Source organism: Salvelinus namaycush, chromosome 17 (assembly GCF_016432855.1).
Source record: "Salvelinus namaycush isolate Seneca chromosome 17, SaNama_1.0, whole genome shotgun sequence".
In the NCBI taxonomy this organism is placed as follows: domain Eukaryota; kingdom Metazoa; phylum Chordata; class Actinopteri; order Salmoniformes; family Salmonidae; genus Salvelinus; species Salvelinus namaycush.
In genome coordinates this window covers 26,037,654-26,049,652 of record NC_052323.1, presented here as the reverse complement: position 1 = coordinate 26,049,652, position 11,999 = coordinate 26,037,654, and the positions used below count along the sequence as shown (strand labels likewise).

Genomic DNA, 11,999 nt, shown 5'->3' with positions numbered 1-11,999 from the left:
GAACATGTTTCATTATTTATTTGAGACTAAATTGATTTTATTGATGTATTATATTAAGTTAAAATAAAAGTGTTCATTGTTCATTCAGTATTGTTGGAATTGTCATTATTACAAATATATATATAAATATATTTTTGGTCCTCCAATAATCGGTATCGGCGTTGAAAAATCATAATCGGTCGAACTCTACTTCAGACACCCACATACGGGTCGAAAAATCCCTGTTAGGGGTATCATCTCATGCAAGATTACTCCCTTAATCTATCTCATCACCTGTTCATGTGGGAAACCCTACATGGACAAACGAAAAGACAATTAAAACAACGCATAGCTGAACACCGCAGCTCAATCAGGTGTAAAGAACACTAACTATCCAGTAGCAGCTCACTTTGTTGAAGCTAACCATTCAATCTCCTCCCTCAAATACACAGGCATTGAGCATGTTGCTCTACCAAGGAGAGGAGGTAACATCGAGATCCTACTACTACAAAGGGAGGTTTACTGGATATCCTGTCTAAAAACATTGACCCCTAGAAGTCTGAATATTGACTTTGATCTCAGGCTCTTCTTATGAACAATTCTCTATTTTATGAACAAGTCTTATAAATTGTCGTGTCTTTGGCTATGCCAGATTAAGTGATATGACATGCTATTCTATAAAATCCTTTCTCTGTAATTAATATTACCTGATTGAGCTAATCATGTAAATGTAATTAACTAGAAAGTCGGGGCACCACGGAATAATATTTATAGAGCAGTTATCTTCCAAATAAACTCTTAAAGACCTAGTAATATTTTACATCAATAGCAGTCAATATTAATCGTCACCTTATTTCAGTCTCATCTGAAAGTTGTAAATTCTTGGTTATCTTCACGAACCCTGGCTAACAAGTTGAATCAGCAATACAAAATTGGGTTTAATTATTTATTTACTAAATACCTAACTAATCACACAGAATTACATATACACAGAATGAATCATATCTTGATTACAAATTATGTCATAAAGGAAAACGTCCCTAGTGGACGGAACAGATATGACAGCTGGTTACACAAAGAAAAGGGGGCTGGGTTTGAGTGAAAGAGCGGGAAGACTGAAGAACAAAGGGAGAAGCGATGTCTCTATCGGGCCGTAGGCAGCTACTCTATCGTAAATACAGAATCTTATGCATTCTAAATTACCGCCCATTTGGAAAAGGAAAATGCAATAAATATTTACTCTGAGCTGCGCTTCAATAGGTTGGTGGTAGATGGAAGGCCATGTTGCCCAACAGAGTCCTTTGTCCTTTGAAGAGTGTCTCTGGTGGTAAACTGTACCCATTTTAGTAACGTCGTTGTGTGGTAGACGGTATACTCTGTCTGTCCTATCCCAGTCCACGCTTGGCGGCTGGAGTGAATCAGAGTTCAAAGTTCATACCCCGTTGCCATGCTTATATGCTCATGCTATATTCTGGCTGGTATTGTCGAAATTCATCATATTCGACGTGTCGATCGTCCTCTTCACGTGGGAATTCAATGCTAATTTCGTTAGGTAGCTGAGATTGGCTTTGCTCTGTAGGTGTCACCTGTCCTTCTAACGTTAAGGCCGTCGCCTTAATCTCCCCGGAACAGGAAGTTATATTGTCGTCAAGGCTTTATATAGGAAGGGAGAGGAGGGCGTGTTTCATAGTTTATAACCAATGTCTCTTCACGTGTGCGGGCCAATGAGTCGGGCCTAATTCACTCATAAAAACCCAATTCTCACATTTTAGAAGCTAAAATCACATTTCATCCGCTCACAAATAATTTCATATTCAAACATTTAAATTGCACAACAATTCCATGTGAATCTGATAACTAGAATGTGTAGACTTTCCACTGTACAGTTTGTCATCCTATCATTGATGAGAATGTCTCAGATGACAACCGAACTGACGTCATATTCATTAAGTACCAACAAATATGTTCAACTGGTTGGATTACCAAACTATGGTTCATTTCCCCCCACCTTCTGATGTTCCCAGAATCTCTATGTTAACCAAGGGATTTTCAATAGTCACATCAGAAGGGTTGAGAGAGGGAAAAAGGGGGGAGAGGTATTTATGACTGTCATAAACCTACCCCCAGGCCAGCGTCATGACAAAATGTATATATTCTTTCTACAGCTTGTCAGCATACACCCAATATGTTCCCCCTGCTGATGATGCTTATTATTCATTATGGTTGAACCAAAAGATGACATGTAACAACAAAAATTAAATTAAATAGGAAACAATTAAATATATATGTGAAATTGAATTAAACAAGAATTTATGTTAACGTAAATATTATGTACAATATTGAATTATGTTTTCATATGATAACAATAGCCTAATATAGCCTACAACACCTGTTCTCCTCTACATTATGTTGATCTGCCCATCCATACAACACCTGTTCTCCTCCACATTATGTTGATCTGCCCATCCATACAACACCTGTTCTCCTCTACATTATGTTGATCTGCCCATCCATACAGCACCTGTTCTCCTCTACATTATGTTGATCTGCCCATCCATACAGCACCTGTTCTCCTCTACATTATGTTGATCTGCCCATCCATACAGCACCTGTTCTCCTCTACATTATGTTGATCTGCCCATCCATACAACACCTGTTCTCCTCTACATTATGTTGTTCTGCCCATCCATACAACACCTGTTCTGCCCATCCACACAGCACCTGTTCTCCTCTACATTATGTTGTTCTGCCCATCCATACAACACCTGTTCTCCTCTACATTATGTTGATCTGCCCATCCATACAACACCTGTTCTGCCCATCCATACAACACCTGTTCTCCTCTACATTATGTTGATCTGCCCATCCATACAACACCTGTTCTGCCCATCCATACAACACCTGTTCTGCCCATCCACACAGCACCTGTTCTCCTCCACATTATGTTGTTCTGCCCATCCACACAGCACCTGTTCTCCTCCACATTATGTTGTTCTGCCCATCCACACAGCACCTGTTCTCCTGCACATTATGTTGTTCTGCCCATCCACACAGCACCTGTTCTCCTCCACATTATGTTGTTCTGCCCATCCACACAGCACCTGTTCTCCTCCACATTATGTTGTTCTGCCCATCCACACAGCACCTGTTCTCCTCCACATTATGTTGTTCTGCCCATCCACACAGCACCTGTTCTCCTCCACATTATGTTGTTCTGCCCATCCACACAGCACCTGTTCTGCCCATCCACACAGCACCTGTTCTCCTCTACATTATGTTGTTCTGCCCATCCACACAGCACCTGTTCTCCTGCACATTATGTTGTTCTGCCCATCCACACAGCACCTGTTCTCCTGCACATTATGTTGTTCTGCCCATCCACACAGCACCTGTTCTCCTCCACATTATGTTGTTCTGCCCATCCACACAGCACCTGTTCTCCTCCACATTATGTTGTTCTGCCCATCCACACAGCACCTGTTCTCCTGCACATTATGTTGTTCTGCCCATCCACACAGCACCTGTTCTCCTCCACATTATGTTGTTCTGCCCATCCACACAGCACCTGTTCTCCTGCACATTATGTTGTTCTGCCCATCCACAAAGCACCTGTTCTGCCCATCCACACAGCACCTGTTCTCCTCCACATTATGTTGTTCTGCCCATCCACACAGCACCTGTTCTCCTCCACATTATGTTGTTCTGCCCATCCACACAGCACCTGTTCTCCTGCACATTATGTTGTTCTGCCCATCCACAAAGCACCTGTTCTGCCCATCCACACAGCACCTGTTCTCCTCCACATTATGTTGTTCTGCCCATCCACACAGCACCTGTTCTCCTCCACATTATGTTGTTCTGCCCATCCATACAACACCTGTTCTCCTCCACATTATGTTGTTCTGCCCATCCACACAGCACCTGTTCTCCTGCACATTATGTTGTTCTGCCCATCCACACAGCACCTGTTCTGCCCATCCACACAGCACCTGTTCTCCTCCACATTATGTTGTTCTGCCCATCCACACAGCACCTGTTCTGCCCATCCACACATTACCTGTTCTGCCCATCCATACAACACCTTTTCCCCTCCACATTATTTGTCCACACGGTTAGCTAGCCACCTCCTGCAGTGAGGCAGAAGTGCCCGTGGTCCATGACATTTACGTTGGAGGGCACTAATCAATGGAGATCAGCCTGACTCCATACTGACCTCCCCCAGACCTGGCTCCATACTGACCTCCCCCAGACCTGGCTCCATACTGACCTCCCCCAGACCTGGCTCCATACTGACCTCCCCCAGACCTGGCTCCATACTGATCTCCCCCAGACCTGGCTCCATACTGACCTCCCCCAGACCTGGCTCCATACTGACCTCCCCCAGACCTGGCTCCATACTGACCTCCCCCAGACCTGGCTCCATACTGACCTCCCCCAGACCTGGCTCCATACTGACCTCCCCCAGACCTGGCTCCATACTGACCTCCCCCAGACCTGGCTCCATACTGACCTCCCCCAGACCTGGCTCCATACTGACCTCTCCCAGACCTGGCTCCATACTGACCTCCCCCAGACCTGGCTCCATACTGACCTCCCCCAGACCTGGCTCCATACTGACCTCCCCCAGACCTGGCTCCATACTGACCTCCCCCAGACCTGGCTCCATACTGACCTCCCCCAGACCTGGCTCCATACTGACCTCCCCCAGACCTGGCTCCATACTGACCTCCCCCAGACCTGGCTCCATACTGACCTCCCCCAGACCTGGCTCCATACTGACCTCCCCCAGACCTGGCTCCATACTGACCTCTCCCAGACCTGGCTCCATACTGATCTCTCCCAGACCTGGCTCCATACTGATCTCTCCCAGACCTGGCTCCATACTGACCTCTCCCAGACCTGGCTCCATACTGACCTCCCCCAGACCTGGCTCCATACTGACCTCTCCCAGACCTGGCTCCATACTGACCTCTCCCAGACCTGGCTCCATACTGACCTCTCCCAGACCTGGCTCCATACTGACCTCTCCCAGACCTGGCTCCATACTGACCTCCCCCAGACCTGGCTCCATACTGACCTCCCCCAGACCTGGCTCCATACTGACCTCCCCCAGACCTGGCTCCATACTGACCTCCCCCAGACCTGGCTCCATACTGACCTCCCCCAGACCTGGCTCCATACTGACCTCCCCCAGACCTGGCTCCATACTGACCTCCCCCAGACCTGGCTCCATACTGACCTCTCCCAGACCTGGCTCCATACTGACCTCTCCCAGACCTGGCTCCATACTGACCTCCCCCAGACCTGGCTCCATACTGACCTCTCCCAGACCTGGCTCCATACTGACCTCTCCCAGACCTGGCTCCATACTGACCTCTCCCAGACCTGGCTCTGGAGCACTTGCCACAGTAAGAGTTTCACGGGAGACCTACTCAACAGGGGGCTGGATTCTAATTAAGAGTCTTTAAGGCTTGTGAGGAACACTCTTTTAATAAGCAGGAAGCACAGCGCCGTGCGTGGTAGCAGCGTGACATACAGTATGTAACTCACAGACTTGGATCTCTGTCACAGTTTGTGATTTACTTATTTTATGTATGAGAATGTCCCGCATGAGTTTTTCCTGAAGAGAGACATTGATGTATTAGGTGTAGGCTAGTCTGTGACTGCTTGGTTTCAAAGATAATCAAGATGAGCTCTTAGTTGATTTTCTTAGTTTTTATTGTAGTAGATCAGACACACACAGATATTAATAGGTGTTTTTCGAAGCGACATCAGTTGGTCTGTTTTAAGCATTTGTGCTTGGGTTGTCCATTTAGACGAGTGGAAAGTTCTCCATTATCTTATCTGTGGGGTTAAAATGGAGCATCCCTATTGCTGGGAGTTTTCCGTAAGCGTTCCCAGATCACCCCAATGCCGACAGACACCCATGCGCCGGCAGGGGCAGGAGTGCCTGACGTAGAGAATTTGTGTCAGGGCTGTCTATGCTGCTCAGGCTCACCCCAGTCATGTCTCTGCTCTCATCAGTGCACAGGGAATTGATGGCTGTCAGCGCTGTGCTGAGTCGGCACTTCCACACGCCTTGGCCAAGGTTAGCCAGGTGCCATGACATCATCAGTGACTCGCATCAGGGCCCGCAGGCTTTGTTGTCCACCTACAGTTGTCAGTTTGCTTGTTTGTAAATAGAAGAGCTGTTTTAATCGATTGGTGGTCAAGGTAACCAGCAAACTCAAATTTGTTGTAGTGACTGCCCCTAAAAACCAACTGATCCCTTTTGAAACAGCCTACAGTGTATTCGGAAAGTATCCAGACCCGTTGACCTTTTCCACATTTTGTTACGTTACTGTCTTATTCTAAAATTGACTACTTTTTTTCCTCCCCTCAACAATCAACACACAATACCCCATAATGGGGAAAAAAAAACATTTATAAAAAATACTAACCATAAATATCAATTTTACATAAGTATTCGAACCCTTTACTCAGTACTTTGTTGAAACACCTTTGGCAGGGATTACAGCCTCGAGTTTTCGTGGGTATTATGCTACAAGCTTGGCACACCTGTATTTGGGGAGTTTCTCACATTCTTCTCTGCAGATCCTCTCAAGTTCTGTCAGGTTGGATGGGGAGCGTCGCTGCACAGCTATTTTCATGTCTCTCCGGAGATGTTAGATCGGGTTCAAGTCCAGGCTCTGACTGGGCCACACTGTGCTTAGGGTTGTTGTCCTGTTGGAAGGTGTACATTCGCCCCAGTCTGATGTCCTGAGCGCTCTGGAGCAGGTTTTCATCAAGGATCTCTCTGCACCTTGCTTTGTTCAGCTTTCCCTCAATCCTGACTAGTCTCCCAGTCCCTGCTGCTGAAAAACATCTCCACAGCATGATGCTGCCACCACCATGCTTCACCTTAGGGATGTTATTGGCCAGGTGATGAACAGTGCCTGGTTTCCTCTAGACGTGAAGCTTGATATTCAGGCCAAATAGTTCAATCTTGGCTTCATCAGACCAGAGAATCTTGTTCCTCATGGTCTGAGAGTCTTTAGGTGCCTTTTGGCAAACTCCAATCGGGCCGTCATGTGCCTTTTACTGAGGAGTGACTTCTGTCTGGCCACTCTACCATAAAAGCCTGATTAGTGGAGTGCTGCAGAGATGGTTGTCCTTCTGGAATGTTCGCCCATCTCCCTGACCAAGACCCTTCTCCCCTGATTGCTCTGTTTGTCCGGGCAGCCAGCTCTAGGAAGAGTCTTGGCGGTTCCAAACTTCTTCCATTTAAGAATGATGGAGGCCGCTGTGTTCTTGGGGACCTTCAATGCTGCAGACATGTTTTGGTACCCTTCCCCAGATCTGTGCCTCCACACAATCCTGTCTCGGAGCTCTACGGACAATTTCTTTGACCTCATGGCTTGGTTTTTGCTCTGACATGCACTGTCAACTGAGGGACCTTATGCAGACAGGTGTGTGCCTTTCCAAAGCATGTCCAATTGAATTTACCACAGGATTACTTTCATCAAGTTGTTGAAACATGTCAAGGATGATCAATGGAAACAGGATGCACCTGAGCTCAATTTCGAGTCTCATAGCAAAGGGTCTGAATACAGGTATTTCTGTTTTTTACTTTTAATACATTTTCAAAAATGTCTAAAGATCTGTTTTCACTTGTCATTATGGGGTATTGGGTGTAGATTTATGAGATTTAAAACAAATGTATGAGATTTTAGAATAAGGCTGTAACGTAACACAATGTGGGAAAAAGTCAAGGGGTCTGAATAGTTTCCGAATGCTCTGTATGTGGCATTGATATGAGTCAGAAACATTTAGTGTATAATTTTGGTCATAAAGTCAGTCTGGTCTAAAACGGAGTTTGGAGCCTCAGTGCATCACAACAAGTGAATTAAGGTTGGTATTGAATTAGGGCTGCACGGTTAATCGAATTCAGATCGAAATTGCAATATTGACATGTGCAATATCCATATTGCAGGAGATTGCGATTTACTCCTTTCTTTGACACTCCATTTAATACAACATAACGCAATGTATGCTTCCAGCAGAATGTACAGCCAACAACTATGGTTTGCATGCCCTGCCAAAGGACCCTTATTGCACTGCCAACAACTATGGCCTGCCCTGCCGAAGGACCCTATCATGCAGAATAGGTGGATGGAGTTCGATGGTTTCCAGTGGTGGTAAGTATACCGGTAGCTAGACCATAGACTGATGGTTATGTATCTGTTTTTGTATTTTTTGATAATTATTATCACTATCATCGCAAGCATAGCTGATGTTAACTAGCTGGATACCTAACTAGCTAGCTACCTAGCTAGGTAACGTTAGCTGGCTAACGCGTTAGCCTACCTCAATACAACTCGGATTTGGCTTGGAAACACGATAACATTTCAAAAGAAGGCAAATAATTAGTAGGAAAACCTTTTGTCATGATTGTGATTTCGCGAGATTGACTTTAGATGCAGTATAACTTTAGCCAGCTAACTACGATTGAAGGGACCACCGTATTTTAGCTCGCTAACATTAGCATTGCTAGCTATTTTTGACAAACTTTGCTAGTAACATTAATGGCAATATTGTGATTTCTTTAAAGTAAATTTGCCATCGTAATATGGCAAACTTGTTGCCTACTTTAATATGTCATTGTATTTCCATGCCACTCTAAATTAGTGTAATTTAGACTAAACAGTCACATTAGCCTCAGAGGTGCAACCCATGTCTAAGGCACAAATAAATATTGGATGCAGCTATTGTGGTACTAGCTAACTCATGTCTGGCTACAACAGTGTACTAACTAGCAGCAACAAACTCAAACCAACCCAGGGACATAGCAAAACATGTCACAGTTGGTTGCATAGTGTAACGGCATCACCGGTCTGAATCTAATCCAATCTGGAGCCAGTCAGTCTACATCAGTAATGCATAGAATTAGCTTCCAAATGAGTACAATATTTCTTGAGCTATGTTTATAATTGAGGGATGATGACAATTTGTCATGTTTTTCTGTTAGACAATGTGTACAGTTGGGTGCCAGACTGATGCCCTTGGTTTGAACGGATCCTGGGACCTACAAGAAGGAACAAAGGTGGGTATCATAACCAACTTTATCTCATAGTTTCATTTCGGAATTTGCTGTAATTGGATGAACATGAATTTTTGGACCTATTAATTCTGCGTGGTTACAAGGTTAATTGTGGGGCTCCCGAGTGGCGCAGCGGTCTAAGGCACTTCATCTCAGTGCAAGATGCGTCACTGCAGTCCTTGGTTCGAATCCAGGCTGCATCACATCTAGCTGTGATTGGAAGGCCCATAGGGTGGTGTACAATTGGCCGAGCGCTGTACAGGTTTGGCCGGGTTAGGCCGTCATTGTAAATAAGAATTTGTTCTTAACTGAGTTGACAGGTTATGATGTCATGTAGTTACAGGGTTAAAACAACTCAAAGGGTTAATGTATTAATTCTGAGTTGTTAAGGTTTGGGGAAGGCTTAAAACAAAATAATCAAAAATAATGTGCTGTTTCCATTAAGTATCATCTAGTACTCTCCCTGCTTGCTTTGGAATTGTGAACTACTGTGGTGGGGTGGTCTAAGCAGTGAACTCTGGTTCTGAACCTTTGGAGTTCAAGCCCAATGCAGTGCCATCATTTTTGGGGGGGGATCAGCATCAACGAAGGCATATATTGATGTCCTCAGGACCTTTTCAAACATCCAAAATCGACGGCTCTTTCTTGTGACTAGCCTGATCATAACATGTCTAGCAATGTAATTGCAATTGTTTAGCTACCTCAAATTATTTAACTCACTGTTCACTTGCTATTTTCACAGCTTGTCGGGCAAGAATAAAAGTGTGTAATGCGACAGAAGTACCCTTGTGACACTTCCTCCGTTGTTGCCAGAGTCTCCCTCGACTCCTATGAAAAGGATACGCCATCAGGGCTCTGGTAGTGACCCGAGTTACTGCCCTGATGACACAGATGGCTTCATCAACAACGATAGGTAATGTGTGTTATGTGAAAAGTTGTATTAAAAATAACCTGGGTTGATAAACTAGTAGGCTTATTCCCCAGCCAAGCAGTTACAACTAGTAGAGTCATTTTGGTTGTGAAGTGCATTATCAAAAAGCTTTGTCATTTTCTTTTTTACAAAATGCAATTTACCACTTGGCTGTTTATTATATCACCCTGTCACAGGCCCTCCCAATCAACATCACCTCATAATATTGCCTGCTGCAGTTGTGGAGACGTCCAGTTTGCATCAGAACATGTAGCATAGAGAAGACCAGCAAGGGGGCCCTCATCGGCATCATGCAGACATGCCCTCGTTGTGAGCATTCCTATGAATGGAACGGTCAGCCACATGTTGGCAAGTATATGGCCAGCAACCTGCACCTGTCAACAGCAACAGCTTTCACAGGCTCATCATTTGTACAAATACAGAAGGTAACCCACTTCATTATTTTGATACATTTGATAACCCAATTGTGAAACATAATTTATGTAAACTGACATTATTTGTTGTTTATTCTTAGATGTTTATTCATCTACTTCTTAGATGCATATAATATCCAGGGCATAACCTAGCCTAGTGGAACCAGCCTGATCGCTGTGTTCACCATTCTATTTCACTTCACATGTTATGATATCTGAAGTGAACTAGAAAGGTGAATGGAGCGATCAGGTTGGTTCCTCAAGGCTAATCATTGATAATGTGTGTGTGTGCAACCAACCAACCAACCAATTGTGGCCAGGAGCTGATCTACGCTGCTATGGCCATCAATGGGGCTTGGGTAAAGATCTCACCTCCAGCTTCACCTCTTGCCTGCTCACCAACTGTCGTCGATGGGGAGACCAGAATTGGGTAGGTTTCATCTGACCTGTTCAAACTTCAACATAGTACCTGTCTGTGTGTCAGATATGACCTATCCTTACTGTCATTGGTAATAGAACAGTGACTATGTGTGTATTTGTTCACAGAAACATGTATGGCGCCAGCACATGGAGACTTGCAAGATGATGTGATGAAGTCCAGACTGACAGATGGGCTTGAAATATATTTTTTACTACACAACACTTTTACTTGTATTGTCTTTTTTATTATTTAATTGGATAGTATCACTCAATATGGGGAAGGGAGAAACCCTGTGTATTCTAGACCAGGATCAGAGAACTATGGGACACCACACAGGAAGGCATTTCCACTCGGACATGTTTGCCAAGGTTGCCCCATTAGCACCAGACAAAAATGCTGATAGGCAAAGTATCTTTATCGGCTGGGAATGACAATAGAAGGTGAAAGGTTCACATTGTTTTATTAGCAGAACACTACTTCTATGGTATTATGTAAAGGGTTGTTTATTCTACATGGACCTGTTACTACATTTGAAAGTTATTAAAACTCTTAGTTTAGAATATCTACATCAATTCAGCAATTGCATTCTTCTGTAGTCTGTAGTTTACTGACCTATTCAAAGCCTCCTCCGGCATCTCACCATTCAGCTGTCTGTAGTTATTGATCTCAACCTGCAGGAGGTTTGTTTGTTGTGATTGAGTGGGGGGAAACCACTGTGGCCAAGGTTATGACAGATGGGTGTGTCTTGGTGGTGGCAAGGACACACCAAAGAAACACCACATCAAACCACATTCCCAAACCAAAAAACAAGGCCAAATCAGCAGGTGCAGTTTCCCTTTAAGATTTGCCTAAAAACACAACATGGTGTTGAATGTTCTTCTTCCATCCACTTACCTTGTTGCTGCTGTACCAAGTGGTTTCTATCCCAAATCGGTTCGCATCTTAAATACCTGTAGTGCGTAGCTACTTGTGGGCTGGCTCCTCGTCAAAGAACAGCAGTATCTCTATAGGCAAGGCCCTGCTAAATTGTCACAGCACATGATCTGGCCCTGGCTGTGTGGGTGCCTCCAGGGAAAATGCAAATTCCCCAGATTGCAGAGGTAAGCGTATCGTGACAGAAGACCTCAAGGGGAAAAGAAAAGCTCACATAGGGGCCTGCTTGGGCGGGAGTGACTG

At 44.6% G+C, this 11,999-nt stretch overlaps 1 long non-coding RNA gene across 1 annotated transcript; it reads left to right on the top strand.

Moving 5' to 3' along the window:
- Nucleotides 1–8,062: 8,062 nt before the first annotated feature.
- Nucleotides 8,063–10,981, top strand: LOC120062072. The gene is made up of 6 exons (XR_005478382.1): nucleotides 8,063–8,156; nucleotides 8,987–9,061; nucleotides 9,801–9,971; nucleotides 10,166–10,414; nucleotides 10,723–10,832; nucleotides 10,949–10,981. It is a non-coding gene; the product is annotated as an uncharacterized LOC120062072 (long non-coding RNA).
- The last annotated feature ends 1,018 nt before the right edge of the window (nucleotides 10,982–11,999 follow it).